This window comes from Lygodium microphyllum, chromosome 3, assembly GCF_053477565.2.
Source record: "Lygodium microphyllum isolate KBCC chromosome 3, Lygodium_microphyllum_v1.1.10, whole genome shotgun sequence".
NCBI lineage: Eukaryota > Viridiplantae > Streptophyta > Polypodiopsida > Schizaeales > Lygodiaceae > Lygodium > Lygodium microphyllum.
Window position 1 is genome coordinate 104377649 of NC_141137.1, and position 24784 is coordinate 104402432.

Below are 24784 nucleotides of genomic sequence, written 5' to 3' on the forward strand. Positions count from 1 at the left end.
ATATCTTAACCACGCACGGTTCCCTCATGTCTAGAATCCTCTTTAGTGGTTTCCTCATGTAAAGCATGTATATGAATTTGGAATAAGACACCCTCCAATATTTCAATCATACACTACATTAGAAGCCCATAACAATAGCAAGATTCGATTTGATCCACCATTCCAAGTAGAAACATATGAAAGAAGTAGCATATAAAATGTCCTCTTTCATTGTGCAAATAGTGCATTGATAGGCCTTCTTTGAATCTCCAAACTTTACCTCTTTGAATCTCTCGAATTTGGAGGCAAGTGTATCCAAAATATTGCTCCAACATATCACATGGCTCTCCTACAAAGTAGCATAGTTGGCTACTAGAGAACCAAAAAAGAAATCATTCTAAACTTTTAAATGTCTTTTATCAGGACCCTTTGTCATACTATGAAGTTGAGAGCATAGGATAATGAAGGGAGACTTACCCAAGCCATCAAATGACTACAGATTAAAAAAAAGATGCAAAAACTTTGATTCTTCTTGATATTGTGAGTTCCACCACTAGAGCAAGTCAAAAAGTGGGAAATATGTCAAAGACAATCATTATGTTGATATCCTCTATGGCATTTGACTTGTCTGCAATACAGAATAATACATGAGATGGTGGAAAGGAAAGTTTGGAAAACTCTCAAATATTTCCATTTTCAAAAAGACAGAAGCCAAAAAAGCCCTCTCATTTAGCACATACTAGAGCATTAAACTAAAACTCCATGAGTAATGTTAGATGTTAAGTGAAGAATCCAATTGGCAATAAGGCTACATAGCATTACATATGGGCACATAAACATGGGTTCTTGGTTAAGATAGCCACAACAAATTTTATGGATGTCACTACTCAAACAAGTGGAAACACAAACAAAAAGATGTAGTTTCATTCCTACATCTAAGAGAAAACAAGAAAAAAGATGCATTTATTAATATAATGATAGGTACATTATTATTACTTTAAGACATGCAAGGTTAAGCACTAGTCCCATGTTTAGCATTAGCAAAAACATAAGGCAAGTGTAAATACAACAAAGTGAAGCATGAGACAAGCCACAAGCCACATTTATTCAATTAAAAGACAAGGGTCTCACAAATGCTAGCATCCATGTGATATTAAGGTATGTTGCAACAACCATAGGCATAACATGATGAGGTTACATTTTGGAGTTGACCATTGGGATGGGTGTTAAAGATAGGTAGGGACTCTAGACAACTTGAACATTAGGCACCACATGAAGAGGCATGAATGCGATAGAGCAAAAAGTTGGTCTCTTGCGAGTAAGAGTCACTAACTTCAAGATTTACCCCTTATATACATACCTTTTTTATGGTCTACTATATATCTTTTAGCTTAAAATTATGGTCTAACATAGATATACCAAAACCTTCATCCTATTTAAAGAGTCTATGTACTTTCAAATTTTTATGCATTCATTTTCATTATTGTTTTGCTCTAGCTTGAACCTCAATTGTAACTTGGCAAGATCTAATTGACCTTGCCCTTATAAACACACAGTTCCTCATTCTCTTGCTTGAGTGGGTTGACTTGGTTGCTCATCACATAGGTATCTCCTAGGACATAATTTATGAAGTGCAAGCGAGCGAGCCATCCTAGGGCCTACATTAGCATTGAATTTGTGGTCTTATGAGCCAACGTCCAATATGGGCATGACACTCCCTTTGCAAGAACCTGTCGAGATGGGGTGTTTTACTGGGTGAGGGTTAGGGTGATCATTTCTTAAGTCCTAGGCTAACTAGACCCCTAAATGGGGTGCTTGGTGCTTATCCTCGCCAATGTAGTGCTGGTCTCCTCAAAGCTATCAACCAAAGAAAGTGAAAATAAGTAACATATTTTGATGAAACTAGAGGCTTAAGGGTTTGGCCCTATGATAGCGTTTGCATGATCTATTCATGCATACTCGACACACAAAAACAATTCATTGAATTTGCAAATGAGAGTGAGTAGTGGCTTTGTGAATCAAGCTAAAGCAACATGCACCATTGTTATTCCAAACTACCAAGGACCACTCAAAGTAATAGAACTGGGAGAGTTACAATGTTAATGGCATGGGCAATGGTGGGTGTATCAAAGCAATGGCACTTTTAAGTGTAGTGCTTCTACTTCATCTACTCAAGTTAAGACTCGAAGTTCATTTTGGCTTTGAGTGTGACCATAACAAAAGATTGGAGCTCTTGAGTGGGGGCTAAAGTAGTTGGAGACGAAACATTTGGTTTTATTCAAGACTAATGGCTTGAAGTGATCTAGAACCAAGATTACAATGGAAATCAAAGTCAAATTAATCAAATGTGAAATTGGTGTCGGCATTAGAGGCAAGGTCAGAGTTGGAGTGGTAGCAAAAGGACTAGGAACCGGAATGGAGTTGAAGTTGAGCACACCAACATCTAAGAGTTCATAGCTTCACCTAAGCCAATGGTGGCATTTGCTTTAAGCTGGTTAAAATGTTGTGGGAGCTCTCGCTCCACCGCCAAGACCCACAGACTACTTATTATTTCAAGCATTTCAAGGCAAGTGCAATGGCTACCTCTCACATAGTTGTGCACACTCTCACCCCTATGAGTATAGTGAGCTTACCTTCATGCCTGATCGAGTTGCCTCCTTACTCAAGCTCTCTGGTAGCTCCATGATCCAAGGTGCAAAGCTCAAGCAAGCTTGATCCTCAAGCTCCATTGCAATGTGCGAGACAATAAGAGGAAAAAAGAGAAGAAGAAGAGAGGAGAAGATGGAGAGCTTCTCCATCATGGTCCCTCACCCTCACACATTCACTCTCTCCAGCACAAGCACAAGCAAGAGCAAGAAGAAGAAGAAGAAGAGAGCTAGTTTTGGCCACACAAGAATGATCTTCTTCACTCACTTTTTTCATTTTTTATACTACATGCCCTACTCCTCTTTGGTGTCCATCCCTTTTTTACATGACCGGCCATTTTAGCCTAGGTCCTCTTTCCCTATTCCCTTTCTATTTACATTGTTCCTTCACTTTCTCTTTTGCACTTGCCTTGGAACTTTGAGTTTGCTTCTTGCACTTTTGGCCCTTTTTCTCCTGCTTTTCTGTTGGGCCACCTTTTTTCACTTTGTCGTGCGTCTTTTTTATTTTCATTTGCTTTTTTTTGCTTTTCTTGCACTAGGGTTAACATTACCCTCTCCTAGTCGAGTGCCTATCCCATGGCACTTGTCGGTGAGGGCTTGGGTGATTAAAGGGTTGCCATGTGGATCGATGATGGGAATTGGGTGAGGTTTTTTGTGGAGAAGAAGCACAACAAAATGGATGAGCAGTTGCGGAGGTCGAGTGGGTAATGGGGGCTTCCAAGGTCATGCTTGATCACAGTTTGTTGAATGTAATTGAAAAGGAAAAGGAAGTGCGCTACTTAGGGGTGTGTCTACCTCACTGTACAGTGGATGGTGTCCGTGCTAGTGAAACTAGGAGTTGGGTCGAAGCCCATGGTGTTGTCCCACACTTGAGGACCACTTCATGTACAAGGGGAGGTGCTGTGGTGAGTGTGACTTAGGGAGACAAGTGTGTCTTTCTGTTGATATGCTCTAAGTGTGTGAAGTGGGGGAGCAAGAAGGGCTAGGGGGTTAAGCGCTGACATTGAACGGTGCACATAACTTTAGGACCCCTAGGTGCAGTGTTAATGGCACTCTAATGGTACATGAGAATTTTATTTCATCCTTTTCTTGTGCTTTGTCTTTTGTTTTTTTTTTAAACATTCAATAAATTAGGAGGGAGCATGCTAGATGCCATCCCGATGCTCTTCAAGAGCTACACTGCGAGGGCGCCTAAGAGACTTAGTAAGGAAGTGTCCACTATGTAAGTAGCCCTTTACATTAATGTGTACATTTAGAGGTGTCATTGATAGGAAGGGGTGGTTGCACTTCGTGAAGCAGTTGTCATTCATATATTTGAGGATGGCCATACATCATACTATGTTGGCCTTGGCATGGCCGAGGGTATGGACATAGTCGAGGCTTCTACCTTAGCCTTCTTTAGGTATTTTCTTGATTCTGCATCCATAGGGGCAACAAGCCATGATAGGCTCCTCCATTAGGTGTTGGGCCAAGTTGTTGCACTATGTTGACTAGGTATTGCACCTAAGCCATCACATTGCTTTGGTTCATTGTTGCATCACTGGTTTCTTGTATGGTAGTGGTAGCCATGACAGGTAATGGTGGGTCTAATGGAGCCTTCCCTTTGCCTACCACTATAGGTCCTTAAGCTGCTTTTGCCATTGCAAACTTGGTGCCATGTGCATCTTCTAGGCTCGTCCTAGCTAACTCTTTTGTTTGGGAGGGTTGGTCAATTGATAGCCTAATGGCGAGAGCCATCTACTCATCATCTTCTCACTTTAGTCTTTTCTCCTTATCTTGTTGTTTTTTTCCTTCGTTCTTCTTTTGATCCTCTAGACTCTTCTTCTGCCTTTTGCAGTAGGCGTTCCTCCACTTCTTCCTGCTTCTTCTTCCATTCCTCCTCTAGCTTTCTTGATTTTTTTTATGTGGCTTCTAAGGCTTTATCCTCTTGTATTGTAGTTTCCTTCTTTTTGCCTAGGATTTTCAACATGAGTTTTCCCTTCTCTCCCTAGCTCAATGGGACTAAACCCTCCTCACCTTGCTCACTAATGGTCCTTTGCTTGAATCCTTCTACTGCCACTGTACTTGGAGATGAGCTTCTTTTTTCCTTGCACCTTGCTCTACTTCTTCTTTCTATAGCCTGATAGTTTCTTCATCCCCCACATTTCCTATTTTTGGAGACATTGATGGGCTGGGGAGTGGTGCTGCTCTTGAATAGGAGATCTCACTAGTGTCTCTTCTACTTCTTCTTCCCTTTCCATATCTCCTATGGCTTCTTGGATAATGGCCCCATCGCACCCCTCCAAACCCTATCATGGATGCTTTTGATGTAGGCGTTTTCCTATCCGATTCAGTCGTGGTGGCTAGTGACTTGCTCCTACAAGTCTTTAGATTGATGACAATGCCTTGGTTGATGATTCAATTATTTTGCAGATGTATGCATTTTGATTTATTTCATCTAGGGTCCTTGCTAACGATGCTTGAAAAGCATCATTACTTGTATTCGAGTAATGAGTGCATTGTATCGGTGACTAGAGAAAAGAAAAGAGCATGCACCACCTTTGCATGTAACTAGATGATGGGGTCAAGGATGTTTGCTAAACTAGTCCAATCATTGGTGTGCACCTTTGTCTTCGATATCTTCAGCATGACATAAACATCCCTCTTCGGTCTCTTTCCCCTGTGTATTTACCCAAACCTAATGCCTTTGTATGCACCTATTAGTACAAGAACTCTGCATGTACACATGTGCAATAGATTTAGTTTGATGTATTTATTAAAGGAAATAAAATATTATTTTTGTAGAGCTAGTGAAATAGGTCGTGTTTTGATTTATTTGCACAAAAGCAAGTGGTGCAAGGTGAGAAAAAGCAAGAAACACAAAAAGGATGCTTTCAATGCATTTTGGGCACAAAAGCTTATTCTAATATTATGAATACATTCATGGGGGAGGTGTGCATCCACGCATGGGGGGAGATTGTACTTATCAATCCTTTTGTTGTGCAATCTTTTGGAGTTTTATTCTCTCATGCTGTTTGCTCATTTCTTATTTTATTCTCGATGATGTTTATGATATGGCAAATGTAAGCAACATCCTCATTCACATTAATCATCATTAGAATAATCGATGGATGAAAACTTAACATCCTAGTTTTTCTTTGTCTAAGATTGGGAGGGTGGTTTCCAAGGTATAAAGGTACCAAGGTTGAAAAAGACCCATTAAAGGTTTACTATCAAGTCTCTTCTCTTCTTTCCTTTTTACAAACCCATGCAGACTACCCAAACCATCCCCACTAGTGGTTTTCTTCCCCGTTATTGGTTTTGAGAGAGAGAGAGAGAGAGAGAGAGAGAGAGAGAGAGAGAGAGAGAGAGAGAGAGAGAGAGAGAGAGAGAGAGAGAGAGAGAGAGAGAGAGAGAGAGAGAGAGAGAGAGAGAGAGAGAGAGAGAGAGAGAGAGAGAGAGAGAGAGAGAGAGAGAGGTCCGTCTATGCCAATCTAATTGTGCTACTTTGCCTATTTCAAAACTACCCTTCACTTGCTACAAATTTGCCATCTTGGCCATGCCTATGTACTAGACAACCATTGTTGCTTTGTGTATCGACCAAGTCGTTGATTGTTTAAGCTTCAATAAGCTTAAAAAATTAAAGCTTTAATTTCAAATCCATGGGCGGCCAATCAGTTGACTAATACTTTAGAGGGGGAGATTAAGGGTACTATAAAAGAACCCCTTCATGCTAACATGTTTATCTTCTTTTTAAGAGGCATATACAGCTGTTCTTATGTGGTATTCCATATAAACATGCAAATATATTTCTAAACACCTTTTTTCGTGCAAGAAAATGCTCTAGAATTATTTCTTGAACACGTGAAAAGTAATTCAAAAGTAAAACCTTGTTCATGTGCAGTGTATTTTAATTTGTAGGATCTTTAAAGACTTATTGCCATGCAATAGAAGCCTATTTTTTATGCATAGAGTTTTTTCTATCATGTCAAGTCCTTCTAACACCAACGAAGTCAATATGGAGAATATGGAATCACTAGTTTCAGAAATTACCTTGTAACAACAAATTGATCTTCTTCAACATCATTTGAATGCGGTCACACAAGTGCTCAAAAAGCACAAATGTGAACAAAAGTCTACAATTCAAGACAAAGATAAGTGTATTGCTTGGATCTTGAAGGGCGTATTCAACACTCAACAAACTAAAAAAGACTAGAGAATAAGTCACATGTCTTTTCAGCTTTGTAATTCTGATGCGAAAAAATATGTAATTTTTTTTTTGTGTTGGCTAAGCAAGCTCGATGATTACTTTGATGAAAAATCCCTTCCTGACACTGATAAAATCAAGTGTGCAACCAATTATTTGATGCTTAAATCTTTGCTTTTGGAAATGTCATCTTATGAGATGAAACAAGCACACATGAGTAACCAAGTAAGTCACAAGAACTTCGATTTTAAGAAATTGAGCAAGTGGAGAATCCTTATGGTTTTTGAGTTCAAGCAAGTTCAGATTGTTTTGAAATTCACAAAGCTTCTTGAGTATGCAAGTTTGTAAATTCTTAAATGTTTGGTTTTAAGGTGTTTGGGGGTGGGCTTAAAGCCTTAGAGGAAATAAAAGGCTTCAGGGTGGAAGGATAAACGAGAAAGCTTTAGAAAAGCTTTTAAGAGCTTTTTTTCAAAACACGAGAAAAAGATAGACAAATAAGAAAGGTTGTGAGAGTCGATGTTCAAGGGGGGAGCAGATTATAAAATTTTCATCATTGATGAGATCAAATGGAGCATTGAAGGATGACAATGATCTGAATATCATATCATATCATATTGATATGAAGCAATCTGACTTAGCAAGGTAAATAGAATCTGAAGTATTCATAAAAGCATTGTTCAGAATATTCTAAGGTTATTCGATAGCTGAGCGTATCTGATGTTTACATTTTGCCACAACCAATTTGATCACAAGATTTCTACAAAAAGTTTCATCCCCTAGAAGTGCACCCATGTAAAGTATTTGACATATGAGTTGTATTGAGAGGCCAATGAAAGCAAAATGGTGAAAAAATCATCATTGACCCGAGAGGAGTTGGCTTTGCTATTGGTGGAGTTATCGGTAAAGGATGTCATCATTTTAAAGGACATAACACTTCTACATATTATTGAAAGTTCATTTTCGAGGCAAAACATCAAGGTTAAGTATTATGGTGGTTGTCAACATGGGAGCACTGATTAGAAGAGTCCAACAAGGGTGGTAGCATTTGTGAATTGGTCTTTTTTTGGTTCAACGGCTTATGTTCGAGAATCAAGAATTTTCGAAGATAAAGGAATGGCATTACAATATTGACAGAAGGAGACTAGTCAGCGAAATTGGAGGATGTTGGAATTTCAACGGATGAGTATATCGTTATTTGTGTCATTCATGGCTTTCTAATCTGGCAATTGCATCTTAGCACACAAAATTTATTGTGGTGCTAAGCATTATCATAATCTCTATGAAGGCAAAGTTGTTATTGCCTTGAATCTATAATTATAAAAGTCATCTAGGATAAAGCTGATGGCAATGGAGAATTTATGTTCATAGTTGCATGTGTTGAAGAAGGAAGTTATACCAGATTTGAAGGAGGGATCATTGTATGATCTTTATAGAATTTGAAGATTAAGTTGGATACATATTGTTGACTATCAACCGTTCGATGAATATCATATACTATCCTTTTATTTTTGAAGCTAGCATTCTCTAGTCTTGGGGGCAAGACATCAAGTGTTCATTATTTTTTGAAGTATTCAAAAGGAGAAAAACTTTGGAGTGTGGAGGTGCTCCTTGAAGAAAAACTTGTGGTATTAGTGGTTATTAAGGTTTTTATTGAGATTCGAAGTATTACTTGTAGAAAATAAAAAATTTCATCCTTGATTGTGTCGACACTCTATGTGAGTGTGGGAGCTTTCACTCAACCGCCAAGACCCACGGACCGCTTATTCTTTCAAGCGTTTCAAGCCGAGCATTAATGACTACCTCTCACATAGCCGCCGCGCCATCCATATCTATGGGTGTAGTGAGCTTACCTCCATGCTGTTCGAGTTACCTCCTCTCCCGCGCACTCCGGTAGCTCTACGATCCAAGTGCAAGCTTCAAGCAAGCTCCATCCTCAAGCTCCACGCTCCAAGCTCCATTGCCGCGAGCAAGACAAGAGAAGAGAAGCGAAGAGAAGAAGAGAGGAGAAGATGGAGGGCTTCTCCTCTTGGTCCCTCACCCTCACACACTCACTTCCTCACACTCTCACACTCCCTCTCTCAAGCACAAGCTCAAGCAAGCAAGAACAAAAAGAAGAAGAAGAAGAAGAGAGCTACTTTTCACTACACACAAGAATGAGCTTCTCATTCTCTTTTCAACTTTATATACAAAACCCTAAATCCCTTTTGGGCGGTCATCCCCTTTTTACATGGCCGGTCATAGCCTAGGCCCTTCTTCCCATTGTCCTTCTATCTTCCTAGCTTCCTTTCCACCGCCCATCTACATTTACAAATTGCACGGGTGAGAGCTCGGCGCTCTTTTACAAGATTTCAGGGTGCGCCTTTTTATTTTAAAATGCGCCTTTCCCCTTTTGTATTTGCCTTGGCCTTTTAAGATTGCCCTTACGTTTTTGGCCTTTTCTCCTATTCTTTCTTCAGTCGGGCTACCTTTTTGTGTGACAAGGACTCCTGTGGTTTGTGTGGAGGAGTGTTGGTGACAGTGTGGCAGAAGGTCCTGGGGGCATGTTGGTGGCCAAGGTGGCTGGTGGAAGGTTGTTGGAGTTGGTGGTAGGGCTACGCTGTGTTGGAGATTGCATTGATGGCCAGCACAAGTGTTGGTTTGTTGGGGATGCTGCATATGATGATTGTTTGCGGGCTTGTCGATTGGTAAGGGATAAGCATTCAGAGTTGGGTATTGATGAAGAGCGAATGACACTTTTGTTGGAGTCGTCAACACCTGCAATTGAAAACCTCTCATGTGGTTTCTCCCTAAGGGGTAGTGCTAGTTTTCTTATCGTGCACAAGACATATTTTGATTAGGTTGGGAGACAGGTTAAACTCTAAGCAAGCTTGGAGTATTGTCCTGCACTTGAGGACCCAAACCGTATATATACTTCGGTGCAAATATTATGTGAGTGCTCGTGCATATTTAGGTATTACTTAGCTAGAAGACTGTCGGACTGGTTCCTTGTATAGCAATGGGTCAGTGAAGCAAGGGCTGAGTTGATGGAAAAATTTATCGATGAAGACGGGGAGTACACTTGAAGATTGTTCGAGACATCATTATGGTCTTGTCAAGGCAATGTAGCATAATTATGCTATGTGATGTCTTAGCTGTTGCTAGCTAGTGGCTACTCGGAGTGCTTGAAAAATATGGTGTACTTTTCCATTGTCTTTCATGCCGTGCTTACCAGTGTTGATTGTAATGGCATTGAGATGGAGTGCAAAAGAATTGTGCAAGTGGTCCAGGGTGACAGGTCTAACCATTGGCGAGACGAGCACCCTAGGTATGTCCTGCCCTTAATGTGCCCTGAAAAATTATGGGGGATGTACAAAGGGCTAGGGGATTAGGGACGGAGCCAGCCGACCAAGGTCACTGGGCGTATCTAATTTGAGGACCCCTAGGTGCGGTGCTGTGATCGTGTTTTTTTTTTTGGTGGAAAAAAGTGAATATAATTAATGCCATACATTGAGACTGTTAGCCTTTCATTTGGATTGCGAGATGTTGGGATTCAAGGCTATGAAGAATTCATATTACAGAGATGATTGTGTCACCAGCCTTGATGCTAGAGGAACTGTTGTTGAGATGAAGAGATACACTTGAGATATTGCAAACCTCCTTGCGACACATGAGATGTTGGTACAATTGAGGTAACGACTGCCGTGAGCCAACTATAGAGCTTAACCCAGAAAGAGAGCATAGCCCATGAATATGCTTTGGGCTATGCGATGTGGGTGGTTGGCAGCGTGGCTTTGTCGCGGCTCTTTGTGGGGTCAATGGTTTTGTGGTGATCGGGCATTGAACACTTTTGCCCCAAGACCTGACTCATCCTGTATCCACTTGTCGCTTCATGAGAGTACATGCATGGTATATGCCGCAACTATAATAAACCAGTGCAATGCAAGGAGACATCACTTATTTGAATTCTATAGTGTTGAATTAGATATTTATCACCTGCGCTTGATTAGCTTTTTCTTTTGCTAAAGACGTGAAATATATTAAACGTAGATATGAAAAGTTCGTACAATTCAGAAACATGTCAACACTTGACCATTTAAAGACAAAAAGTCATGGCCAGGTAGCATTTGATAAGCCCTTTATACAACATGGGGCTACTCTATTTGTACGAGACGGGGCGAGTCTGGGTGGCCGGGTGATTGGGGCTCTACTAGTGTGGGGCTCCCGTGGGGTTGGGCAGGGAACATGTCGGCCGGGACATGAATGGTGTAGTCCCGGGCCGCTACCGTTTCCAGAATGTCTTTAAACAATTCATTAAATTCTGCCCTATCCCTGGCCGCATTTTCTGCCCTTGAGCATCTGGTGCCCGAGCGTAAGTTGGGGGTTTGTGCCACTAGTGTTGCCTCCTATTGTGCGTTTCAAGTCTCGACTTTCTTGACTCGAGGATTCTTCGGCCTTCGTCCGGGACGGTGTCGCTTAGGGCCTCGCTTCTTGGCATACCCCTTGAGGGTGGGCACATAGCGCTCCGGTGGAGGGGCGCGTGCCACATGCTCCCGTCATCTGTGAAGAGCGTCTTTGCATGCCAGATGTCCATGGTTCTCCAAGTGTTCCATCAAAAAAGGAAGCCTACAAGATGCAATCCAAGGGTTAGATCTGGATATAGGATACAACTGTTTGCATGGAAGGGATTTTAGTGGGGTTTATCAAGCGCATACAACAAGAAGGGGAGGGGTGAGGCATGCAATGTTTGTTGTAGAGGGATGGCCCCCATGATGTTGTTCGTTTTGCCTCCAGCCATTAGCATGTATTGTCTTATTCTAAGTTGTGTGGACTAGTTGTCACGGAGTGGGACAGGGCACATCCTCGAAAGGATAGACCAAAAAGGGAAGAAGGTGTATAGAAAGGGACTACACCTTGTCTACACCATTAGAGTTGTTGGTCAAGGCTTCCTATGGCGGCAATGTGGGTTGCATGCCCTTCACTTGGAGGTGGGGATGGTCACACGGCTTTTAAATGCATGATGAGAGGAGGATTTGAGGAGCTTAGTTTATCTGACCCAACTCTTCTCCCTGCGCTTGACTATCATTGCTTGTGTGTGTTGTCATTGTTTATACACGGTGACACAAAAAGCAGTGTTTATTTATATACATGTTTATAAATCCATGTCACTTCACGAGGATAAGAACGAAGTGTAGAACTCGGGGTTGTACCGGAGCATGGCACACACATCTAGTATTCATGGCAGCTTACTCAATACTGATAGATATTTTGCTACATCTAGTAGCATGGAACCTTGTTCGAGTCTACTAGCTATATGTAACTCCTCCTCAGTGAGAACCTTATCAAACAGCGCGTTCTCTTGGCTAGTTCCACCTAAGTCCATACCCCGAATGGCAGTCAGCACTCGAAGGGAAGTTGGTGCCACATAGGTTGGGTCTCTTTGAGACCGCCATTTGGCCAATCGCTCTTCTGAGACTGTCATGATATGAGCCCCTAGTTCGGCCATTACAACGCGGCTTTTGCACCAACGCTGCTCAAATTGACTCTGGCCTGCTGACAGTCGCTTTAGTTGCTCTATGTCTACGAGATTCGGTTGGCAGAGCATTTCATTGAATGTGACGGTTAAGCGCAGTTCGTCAGCCTCCTCGTCAGAGATGAGTCGCATGCGTTTATGCTGGAGCCTGTCGTAGTGCTCGTTGAGATGTTCTTGCTCTTCCCATGATAGAGGAAAGGTCAAGTAATCTCCAAACTGCTCCTTGGGGATTGTGCCCATGTTCGCAAGGACGTAGACACGTGCGACCACTTTGAGCTTAGCATCCAACTCAATTAAGCATTCTGTGACACTTTTATGTTCAACGAGGGCTTGCTCGGTTGCTATCTCATGCAAAGTTCTAAGAGTTTCCTTAGGCTTTAGCATGGCTGGGGGCTCAGGCCTAGATGAGCAAGATTGGTCAACGCTAGGATTTCTTATGCTCTTGGGGTTCTCACGTTGCTCCTGAGGTTTTGTTGCTATTTTGTCATGGTTCTTCTTGGATGTGACTGGTATAGATTTGTCATCCTGTTGCGATGACGTTGTATCCACTCTTGATTGGTCAATGCGAGTTCCATTGTCAGTGGATAGAGTGTTGCAAGCCACTGTTGATGGCAACGGTTGCTTTGGTTTTTCAGAGCACACGGGTGTGTCTGAGGGTTCACAGCTATTAGGAGAGGCATTAATGGGTTCATTGGTGGATGGACTTGATGCTTTATTCCCCAGTTCTCCATCGCTCTTGGTCTCAATGCTCTTGGGGTCCACAACCACCTGTGATTGTTGTTGCCTTCGTTGTTTTCTCCTCTTTTTCTTGGTCAATGAAGGTGCATTGCTCAACGACTTAGGACCCTGAACTAGATCAACCGTTGATGTGCTCGGTTGGGCCTCAGCATTCTCTTCCTCTAGTGTGTCCTTTCGGGACATGGTCATGGCCTGTTGAATAGCCTTGCTAGGTTGTGAGAGCACAATTACCTCCCTTTTCGAAGAGTCTAGCCCTTCATCCAACTCCCTTGAGTTTAACTCCTCCAGCCTAGGCTTTAGGCACTTTGAAAGTGCTGGAGTTTTTGAGGAAGTGGGTTGCGACACCTCTTCCATAGGTAAACTACTAAGGACACCATCCACAAGGGGTCTTGTCACGGCTAAGGGCTGTGACTGCTGTGATTCCTGATTGGAAGTAGTAGCAGCTAGTTTAGTGGGCTTGCTACCCTTGGTGGGTTGTGGTGTCAAGTCCTTAGGGCAATTAGAAGTGATCGTTGCTCTTAGAGCATTCCCTTGTGTAGGCCAAGTATCAGTTGAGCTAGGCCCCTTAGGTTACATAGGCATAACCTTGGGCCGAGAGCCACAGATGGTGTCGTGTCTTGCCTCTTGGACATTTGGAGGCTTTGATGTAGGTTGAGATTGGGATTGAATAGCTGCACCTGACGAGTGTTGTGCTTCCTGTTTCCGTGTAGGGGAAGAGGATGCATGAGACTTAGGACTCCTAAGTGGCTTTGACATTGTCTTGGAGATTTGCTCGTGGTGGCTGTTAGATGATTGTGCTATCTACTTTGTTGAGCACTCCACCTTGCCTTGAGCAATGTTGTGCCTATGATGCTTGCTATCCTCTTGGGGAATCAAAGGCTCCTTGGGCACCAGCGGCTTCTGGGTATCCTCAATGATTACATCTGGCATCTGCTTGTTGTCGAGCACGGTAGGCCGAGGATCTACCCTCCGATTGGTCTCGTTTGGTTTCTTGATTTTGACCATGAGGGGCTCGGTCACTCCATTGTTGTTGACTCGAGACTTGGATTTTCGCTTAGATCTCCTCCTACACTTCCTTTCTCTTGATACGATCTGGCCTTCAGTCGACCACGGAGGTTTAGCAAGGGGTTTTGGCACCCAAATCCATCAGTTGCCTACATAATACCCTTGAGCCCGAAGCCATGTCTTGAAAATCCATCGTGGCGTTGTGCTAGCTCTCCATCGATGCTTGTGTCTATAAGGCTTGGGCTTCTTTTGGGGTCTTCTACGATATTTGTAAGTCCAAAGCCTGTCCTTGGCATTGTCTCTTGACCTTCTTGGTTCAGGCATGGCCTCACTCACTGGCTCTTGTTGTTCGTTGTATTAACTCTTCCAACAAGTCCTTGTTCTCGCTAATGCGCTTGATTGTTACGTCAGCACCTTCCTTGCCTTTCCCTTGAGGTTTTCCGAGGTCACCCTTGCTAAAGGTCGCGACTATCCTTACACCTGGTAATGTCAAGTGTATCCTCTGAGCTACGTAGTCCGCCTCACACTTGGTAGCCTTTTTGAAGGGCCTTCCTAGGAGGATTTCCTTTCCACCATTCTCGCTATTGGGAGGGACATAGAACAGGAGTGGCAAGCTTTCTGTTTCAATTGTTACAAGGATTTTGCACTTCCCTAGAAGTGCTTGTGGGTGTTCCCCATAAGGATTAAGATTTGCATCAGTCGGTGTGAGCTCTAGGTGGCCTAGTAGGGTCCATGATTCATAGGTTAAGATATTAAAATATGCTCCTTCATCAATTAGAGCATCAATAGTGTGCTCTCTTTTCGCGGTGAGTTTGACCCTAAGATAAGCAGGTGGTACTATGTCCTCATCTTTCGGGTCTTGGCTCGTAAATTTAAGCCTTCTGACAGATGCCCTTGAGTTCTCGACTGTACGACCAGATGTGGATTCTCCACTGCTGTCTTGGACCGTCAGTGTAGTGCTATTTAAGGTACATCTCTCGTCAAGTGTGTCATGTCTAGTCATCTTGGCATTTGTAGCTTGTTGATGTTGCATTTCGCTTTGACTAGACATGGTATAAACACAATGTCTTTGTGTTCTTGTGGTGTGGCCTTTTTGCCCTTGATGGCTAGATTGGCCCATTGATGTTCTAGGGTCTCTGTTTCTCTCTGTTCGGGTATGGACTTTTGGTTGCTCTATTGCAAGTGAGGCTCCATGCTCGTGTAGAGCCATTGCTACACTAAGGTCCAATTTGAAGGTCCTGTCATAGCGCGCGTTTTCTCTCCAACCTACCCGGTGGAGGTGCAGCTCTGCCCCCTTTTTGGGGGTCTGGGGGGGCAGTCCCCCCCGGCCTGTAGGGCCGTTACGGTAAAAGCCATGCACAATTTGGAGGACCGTTTATAGCCAAATTTGAACCACTTACTCTCAGTTTAAACTCGGTAATGGATCCGTGATATGGTTTCGGCTCTATATGGTTTCTCGGTTAATTTCACTGTCTTCAGGTTAAAATTTGAGAAAATCTAAATTCGGCCTAACAGGTCCGAATTGCAGGATCTGAGTGGGTCACTCGGACGGGCCGAGGCGCATGGGCCGAGGGCTAAGTTCGGGCGATTCGGACGAATTCAGACACGGTCACTCGGGCGGGCCGGGGCACTTCGGCCGACGGTCGAATGTGGAACATGGCCGAGGGCCGAATTTGAGTCTCGGACGGGTTTTTTCTCGGACGGTCCGAGGCCGACTAAGGTTTGGCCGAGTGGACCGGGTGGTCCGAGGGCCGAGTCTGGGCCTCGGACCAGAGTTGACGTAACTCAGACGCGCCGAACGCTGCGAGTGTTTTTTTGCCGAAGCTCGCAAAATTCATCGTGCAAGGCGCTGGGGGCCTTCCCCCTTGTCAAGCCACTCCAGATTGGTCCTACTACTGTAGGGGGAGGTGTAGAATTACCTGGGCTAGCCAAAGATCTCCTTGGTGCCAAGATTGGAGCGGATTTCCTCGCCAAATTTTCATCTTCTCTCCTGCTCTCCAGAAATAATGACCCTTTCTTGCCACTTCTGGCCCTTATACCCTCTTCCGGGTATGGTATTGGCACCTCCAATAACTCACTTATCGACCTTAGGCATCACAAGTAAGTTTTTTACCCCTTTTGCACGATTCTTGCCCTGTTTTCTGCCCTGTTTTGCAACAGTAACCCTAATGCTTATTTTCTTTGTTTTTCTTTGTTTTCTCCTACTCTAATGCATCCAAATCACAAAGTAAATACCTACACTACTCCATCTCACAACATAAATCTCAAGAGAAACAACAAACCTACTTGCCAAGGAGATCGAATACCATCTTCAACCCCCTCGCTTCCTACCTATCTCAAGCACCGGTTCGGGGAAAACCCTACTCCAATGCTCGATTTGAAGCGCGCAAGCGCTCAAGACTTGAATCCGTTTGTCCCGGCAATGGAACCAAAATGTGGGAGCTTTCACTCAACCGCCAAGACCCACGGACCGCTTATTCTTTCAAGCGTTCCAAGCCGATCACTAATGGCTACCTCTCACATAGCCGCTGCGCCATCCATATCTACGGGTGTAGTGAGCTTACCTCCATGCCGTTCGAGTTACCTCCTCTCCCGCGCACTCCGATAGCTCCACGATCCAAGTGCAAGCTTCAAGCAAGCTCTATCCTCAAGCTCTATGCTCCAAGCTCCATTGCCGAGAGAAAGACAAGAGAAGAGAAGCGAAGAGAAGAAGAGAGGAGAAGATGGAGGGCTTCTCCTCTCGGTCCCTCACCCTCACACACTCACTCCCTCACACTCTCACACTCCCTCTCTCAAGCATAAGCTCAAGCAAGCAAGAACAAAAAGAAGAAGAAGAAGAAGAGAGCTACTTTTGGCCACACACAAGAATGAGCTTCTCATTCTCTTTTCAACTTTATATACAAAACTCTAAATCCCTTTTGGGCGGTCATCCCCTTTTTACATGGCCGGCCATAGCCTAGGCCCTTCTTCCCATTGTCCTTCTATCTTCCTAGCTTCCTTTCCACCACCCATCTACATTTACAAATTGCACGGGTGAGAGCCCGCCGGCGCTCTTTTACAAGATTTCAGGGTGCGTCTTTTTATTTTGAAATGCGCATTTCCCCTTTTGTATTTGCCTTGGCCTTTTAAGGTTGCCCTTGCACTTTTGGCCTTTTCTCCTATTCTTTCTTCAGTCGGGCTACCTTTTTCCGCCTTTGCCCTGCGTCTCTTTTATTTCCTTTTGCTTTCTTCGTGTTGGGGTTAACAGTGAGCTACAAGAGGCATAGCTTTCAAGTTTTTCTCTATTGGGGGTAAAGGCACCTTTGTCTAGCCGCCCATGTATTACTACATTGATAGTACCTGTGCTTACAAACTGTAGGCGGTGGGTGTCCGTCATTGTCACTTTATTCTTTATTCTTTTAGTGACAGATGATTAAAGGGAAGGCTGATCACACATTGTGACTGTTGGAGTTCCCACTCTATGAGTCTCTCTCTCTCGCTCTTACTGTCCCGCCATAGGTCTTATGTGCAAGCTTGGATCCTTCTCACCTTTCAATTGGTATCAAAGCATGGTTGCTTGAGCATTCGAGCTTGGTTCGTGACTTCTTCAGTATTCATTCAAATCCCTGTACCATTGGTTCTCACTCTCAGTAGCCATATCCGAATCCTTCGAGCTCCAATCACTCCCCGACTTCCCGAGCACCTACCCGACCCATTTGACCACCCTTAGGGCATTACTTTAGAGGTATTGGAGCTCTCTTTTGTTATTTCACTTCAATCCATAGGTTTTGTGAAGCAGGGCAGCCATGTCCTCTTGCTTCTTATGATGCCTGCACTCTACCGATGACTTTGCCCTTTAAGCGGGAGCTCCTAGGGCTCCTTGACTACCCCCCAACCTTGCCTTGACCTTGCCCAACCCTTCCACAGGCCCCAGATCAGTTTGCACCATCACGTGACCTACAAGAGTATCTTCCTCAGCTTGACATTGATCTTCTCCAGCTACTCCAGTCATTTGGGCACTTGGATAGGTCTCATTTGATGCCTAGAAGCATACTTGGAACCTGACATTGAAGCATTGAGCATTGATATTGATTTGGGTCTGATTTTGCACTATTTTGGGACTGTCATAATAGTCCACAGGCTATTATAAATAGTGTTATACTGACATTTGATGCTATAGCTTGGTTGGCATTGACATTTGATGCTCGGTTGGTCCTCGAATGTTAGGGAATGTATGTCTATTGATTGGCCATCATTTGGAGCTGATTTAGTGGCCTGAAATACTCAGTTTTACAGATAAATCACTGTTGTATACTCCAAACTGAAGCTTATTTAGTCACTTTATGCTTTGGCTATTGGTCTCACAGGTGCTTCTTCCCGGGTGTTTCATATGACTATTAGGATGCAAATGAAGGTTGGCAAATGCTTTGGATGGTTCTGGAATGTATTTTGAGACTTATTTGAGCTCTATATTGGTTGGCATTTACTTGACATTGGTCTACACTGGCATGCTTTGTGACAGAGGTTATACTTATGGTCTATGCATGACCCATTGGTACATGCTTGATACTTATGTTACCTACACATGCTAGTTACATTGTTTAGACTTGAATGCTATTGGAGCTTCATTTGTCTTGACTTTGGATATTTTGGAGCTTATTTTGGTCTTGCTTTGGCTCGTCGTCAAAGATTGATTGGGATTGTCTTCATGACATTGGATGCTATCATTGGATACTTGACTACTCATATGCTTTTGTTATCTTATTGATGTATGATCTTGGATACTCCATCACTAGTGCTCTTACATGCTTTGTTTGAACTTATTTGCTTGATACTTATAGCTTTTATGCCAGTGGGAGCGTCTTTGTATGCTTATCAAACATTGAGCAGTGCACGTTATGCATATTGAGCTTTTGGATCTTTGAGACTGAGATCTCCTCGTGGATGATGTATGGTTGATATACCTTGGTCTGTGTAGATATACTTGGGCTAATTTCACTTTGTATTTATTGAGAAGACACCAACTTGTGTTATGTCTTGGCAGTAGTATGTACATTTTTTGCTGTTGTTGCTTAGGTATTGGCTCATGTTAGTTTGACTGCTACATGATTGCTTATACCCTCTTGATGCTGGTTTTGCATTAACAATCAGTAATTGACTTTGAATATTGGGTTTTGCCTAATGTTAGCTCTCATTGTATATTGCTATCATAAATTACAACAAGCATATATCTCCAGATTGTCATGTATTTTTCATGCTAAATCATCTTGGTTTGATGTACTTTTGATGGTAGTTGATGGGGAAACATCATTAAATACCCGTTTCTTGCCATTTTGCCTTTGTTTGGTGGTTTTTTGGTCATTTTCTATAGTTTACAACAAGCAGTTTTGAATTGTCTACACTATTTCAGCTTGTAGTATGGCATATTCTTTCATTGACAGTGCTATCTTCAACATCACTAAGCTTGATAGTACGAATTATGCTGATTGGAACAGCCAAGTTTGGCAGGTATTGGTGCAAAAATCGCAGATAAGGCCACTAAGGTTGAGTGGGCAACAGCTTGAAACTATGAATAATGACGAATGGATGGAGCTTGATGAGTTATGCAAGTTGACCATAATCTTGTCTCTCACTAAACGTGTGCATTACAATGTGGTTGAGGAAGCATAGAGTGCTTGGTAGCTTTGAGATAAGATCAAGAATCTCTATGACAAGCAAAGTCCTGTAAGGCAAATATATTGGCTTAAATAGCTTATGGATCTCCTCATGAAAGAGAATGTGACCATGCCAGCTCATCTGAGCCGATTTCATGCTATTCTTAAGAACTTGGTTTCTCAGGGCATTGATTTCAAAGAGGATGTCACTCTGTTGTTCTTGGTTGGAACTCTTAATGAGTCTTGGGATGTATTCCGCACTACCTTATGTGCTTCTGTCACTACTTTGAAGCTATCTGATGTTGAGAGATCTCTTCTATAAGAAGAGATAAACCGTAAGAATTTGGATGCCTCTCATGTGTCTCATGCTTTGACAGTTAGAGGTTGACATGATGGAAATGCAAAGAATGACCGTGGACAGGATTTGCAGAAATCTCGGTCCAAGTTGCGCAGAAAGTCTCATGGGAGAAATGTCAATTTGACTTGTCATCATTGTGGGGGATAAAAGACCAAAGTGTCATGAATTGCACAAAGACAAGGGGAAAGAGAAAGTGCAAGAAAAGTCTTTTGATCGTCGCAAGATAGTATCTGCTAAGTCAAGTGTTAAAATTGAAGAGATCAATGTTATGTAGCCTTAGGATAGTGATGGGGATTATATCCTTGCACCAGCTTCATTTAGTGCTTCGCAAATGACAAAGATACACTCTATGTATGCACAGTGTTGGCTTTTTGACTCATGTGTATCCTTTCATATGACACCTTGTGTTGAGAGTGGTTCCATTCACACAGTTTTGTTTTGGGTTTTGTGCTTGGGTGATGATAGGTCTCTTCAGATTGTCAGCATCGGTGATGTTAGGCTGCAATTTCCTTCTGGGAACAGTTTTGTTATGCACAATGTACGTCATTTATTTGTATTGACACACATTCTTATGCTTGTTAGACAACTTGATGATGCAAGATTGTTGAGATATCGAGCTCCACTCGTGATACGCCACGGTGACCGTTGTGTATTTATGTCACCGACTTGTCAGTTGCAGACGCGGTTGGTACACCGCCCATGAATAATAGCTACATGATAGCTATCCTTATCTACTCTAGTTCGTGGCTCAGTTAGTATGCCACCTTAGTTAGTTGAGTTTGATTTGAGACCCATATATAGGGTTCTTCTATTTCTTTGTACTTGAGTTCTTTTGGCTTACACAACTAAGAAGAGGAAAACTGTTTTCAGCCTCCACCCTTGTATGTATTCCCCCATTGTGCAAGTAAGAAAGCTACAAGTGAGACTCCTTCCTTCTCTCCCACAATCTTGACATGGTATCAGAGCCTTGTTCATGGTAAGGAGCTCAAGAAAGCAAGCCAAGCTCGCAGTGTTCTGGTAAGAGGAGCAGTGTTGCTTTCATTTTCTGTTTTGGGAGCAGATCTCTGTAGATAGCACAGCCGGAAAGTGCAGGAGTGCATTGTCTCAGGTTGAGACGCCCTTCGTGGTGAAGCAAGAGGGTAGTATATGCTACGGGTAAGGGCTTTAGCCCTTGGCGACCTTATTTTTTTGATTTGAGGCCATTTCGGGGCCTGTTTTGGAGGCGGAAGTTTTTTGCACGCACTCAAGAAAAGGCCTTGTTTTATGCTGTGTGACCACTGTTCTACAAGTCGGTGAACAGTTACCACAGAAATTGCATCGTATGCTTGTGTGCAGAGACATTGGGAGTTACAGAATCATCCTTGGTTCCTGTTTATGAAAAATTGTCACTAGGAAGTGACTGTATGGTCAAATACCACTTTCGCCAGTTTTGCAGATTTTCCCTTGTGAGGGTGAAGCTGTGTTTTTTGCAGTGACATAATTTTTTTTGTAGTGTTCTGTAATGGCGTCTGATTCTCTTTCACAGATTGTCACTGAAAAGCTTGACAAGAACAACTTCCAAGCATGGAAGTTTAGAATGATGAATTTCCTTATGGGAAAAGGATATTGGGAATTTGTTGCAGGAAATGAAGAAGAACCAGTTCTTCCTGATGTTCCCAATCAACAGCAAATGCAGGCATTTAAAGCATGGCATGAGAGAGCCAGGAAAGTTATGTACTGGCTGTCTATCAGCATTTCAAACTCTATGATTGTGCATATTCAAGATGCAAGTACGCCAAAGGAGGCATGGGATACTCTGTAAAAAATGTATAGCACAAATACGCAAGCCAGGAAAATGCAGCTCAAGCAAGAGTTGCATAATGTGCAAAGAGAAAGTATGAGCATCAATGACTACCACATGAAGGTGAAGAAGATTGCAGATGCACTTGCTTCCATTGGGTCGCCAGTGGAAGATGATGATTTAGTTTCTGTGACCTTGAATGGTCTAGGAAAGGATTATGCACAGTTTCGGACATCCATTTCAGTTCGTGAAAGATTTCCTGATTTTGAGGAGTTGATTGCTCTTCTAATTTCTGAGGAGCAGAGAAATGGTGGTGCATCTTCTTCGGGAGGAACTTCAAAAGAAGCTGTCTACTACTCAAATGCTGGAAGAGGTAGAGGCAGAGGTAGAGGAGGCCGATATGGAGGCCGTGGTAGAAATCAGAATATGCAGCAAACTCAAGAAAACCAGTCCTATGGAGGAGGACGTGGTAACTCTAGAGGCAGGGGGAGCCAAAGAGGTCGTGGTGGATGGCAAAGAGGCCAAAATGCAAACAGTAATGTTGAATGCTACTACTGTGGTAAAATGGGTCATATGGCTAAAGACTGCTATAAAAAGTAGAATGACATCATGAATGGAAAACTGCAACAAGGGAATTATGCATCTTCTAGTAGACAGGGTGATGACAGAAATGAGCATTTGTTTATGGTGCAGCACATGAACAATTCTGTGACAAGTGCAGAAGAAAGCAATGATGTATGGTATGTTGACTCAGGTGCATCAAACCACATGATAGGTCATGCAGAATGGATGGAGGATGCAAGGAAAATGAAAAAACCAGGATTTGTGGAGACTGGTGATGATACTGCACATCCTATTGTGCAGATTGGAAAAATTCCTTTGTCTATGCAGGATGGGAAAAAGAAATACCTGTTCGATGTATTTTATGTCCCGAATATCACTAAGAATCTGGTTTCTGTTGGTCAAATGGTTGAGCAGGGCTTGCAGGTCAGATTTAATCCTCATGGATGCTTTGTTGAGGATATAAAAAATAAAGGTCGCTTGATAGCAAAAGGAAAGAAGAAGGGTAGAATGTTTACATTGGATGCAGACATGTCTGAATTGAGTGCAGCAGTGTTTGCACATGGGACCGGTGTAGTTGCAGATATTGATATCTGGCATAAACGCATTGGTCATGTTAATGTACAATGACTTAAATCAATGCAGGCCCAAAATATTGTTGCAGGATTGCCCAAATTCAAGGTTGCAGAAATGCATAAGGTATGTGAAGCCTGTCAGTTTGGAAAATAGGGAAGGAAACCATTTCCTAGACATGTTCAAGAGAGTGAGAAGCCATTGGAATTAATCCACTCTGATGTGTGGACTACTAAAGCTGCATCTCTTGGAGGCTGTCATTATTTTATCACTTTTATTGATGACTATAGCAGAAAAGTTTAGGTGTATTTTATGAAAAAGAAAAGTGAAGTTTTTGGGCACTTCAAAACTCTTAAAGCTATGGTTGAAAAAGAAGCAGGCATGCAGATAAAATGCCTAAGGTCAGATGGAGGGGGAGAGTACCTCTCAAATGAGTTTGCAAGGTTCCTGCAGGAGCATGGCATAAAGCAGCAATATTCATGCAGTCATACCCCACAACAAAATGGAATTGCAGAAAGGAAAAACAGGCATATTGGAGAGGTGTCTTGTGCCATGCTCAATGAAAAAGACTTGCCAGATTTTTATTGGGCTGAAGCAGTTGCTACAGCAGTCTACATAATGAACAGGACTCCCACTGCAATAATACATGGAATGACTCTAGAGGAGAGGTATACTGGTAGGAAACCAGATATTTCTCATTTGAAAATTTTTGGTTGCATTGCCTATGTACATGTGCCAGATGAGTTGAGATCCAAGTTGGATCCAAAAGCTGAGAAGTGCATCTTTATTGGTTACTCTCTGCAGCAAAAAGGGTATAGATGCTATAACCCTTCTACTCGTAAGTTTACAGTGAGCAGAGATTTTGTTTTTGATGAGATGAGTAGCTGGTATAAACTAGTAAATGTGATTGATGATGTAGATGCACAAAATGGTAATGCTGCACAGAATTCACAGCAGCAGTCACAAAATATTAGTGGACCTGGAGCGTCCTCTAGTAGTGGTTCACATTCTTCGCCATGGACAGGCAGATTGAGATCAAGAGAATCTTCTCAAAGTAATGCAGATAACGGTATGCAGGTATCATGAAAAGGAAAAGAGAAGGTTGATCAGCCCATGTTTGATGTGAATGCAGGTCACTCTTATGTGGATGGTGAATCTAGTGGCTCAGAACAGAGCATTGATGATGAATTGGGTATTCCTTCTATTGTTACACCTGGAGTAAGGAAGACCAGGGATGTTTTGAGAGCACCTGGGAGTGAACCTACTTTGCACAAGTCTACGAGAGCTAGGTATCCTGTGGATAGGCTGAAATATGATGGATTTACAGCCATTCACTATGCATATATGGTCAAAGTGATACAGGAACCAGAACCCACTTCTTTTGAGCAAGCCATGGGAAAAGAAAAATGGGAGAAAGCCATGGATGAAGAAATGCATGCCTTGGAAGCAAATGCTACATGGGAATTGGTACCTTTGCCTAAAGGTAAAAATGTAATTGGCTGTAAGTGGGTTTATAAGGTGAAGCACAATGCAGATGGTTCTGTGAACAGATACAAGGCAAGATTAGTAGTCAAGGGGTATGCACAAACATATGGCATTGACTATGAAGAAATATTCAGTCCGGTTGCAAGGATGGCAACCGTAAGAGCAGTCATTGCTATGGCTGCATCAAAGGGATGGTCTTTACATCAGATGGATGTAAAGAATGCCTTCTTGCATGGTGATTTGCAAGAAGAGGTCTATATGGAGCAGCCACCAGGTTATGTGCATGCTGTTTATCCTGAGTTTGTTTGCAGGTTGAAGAAAGCCTTGTATGG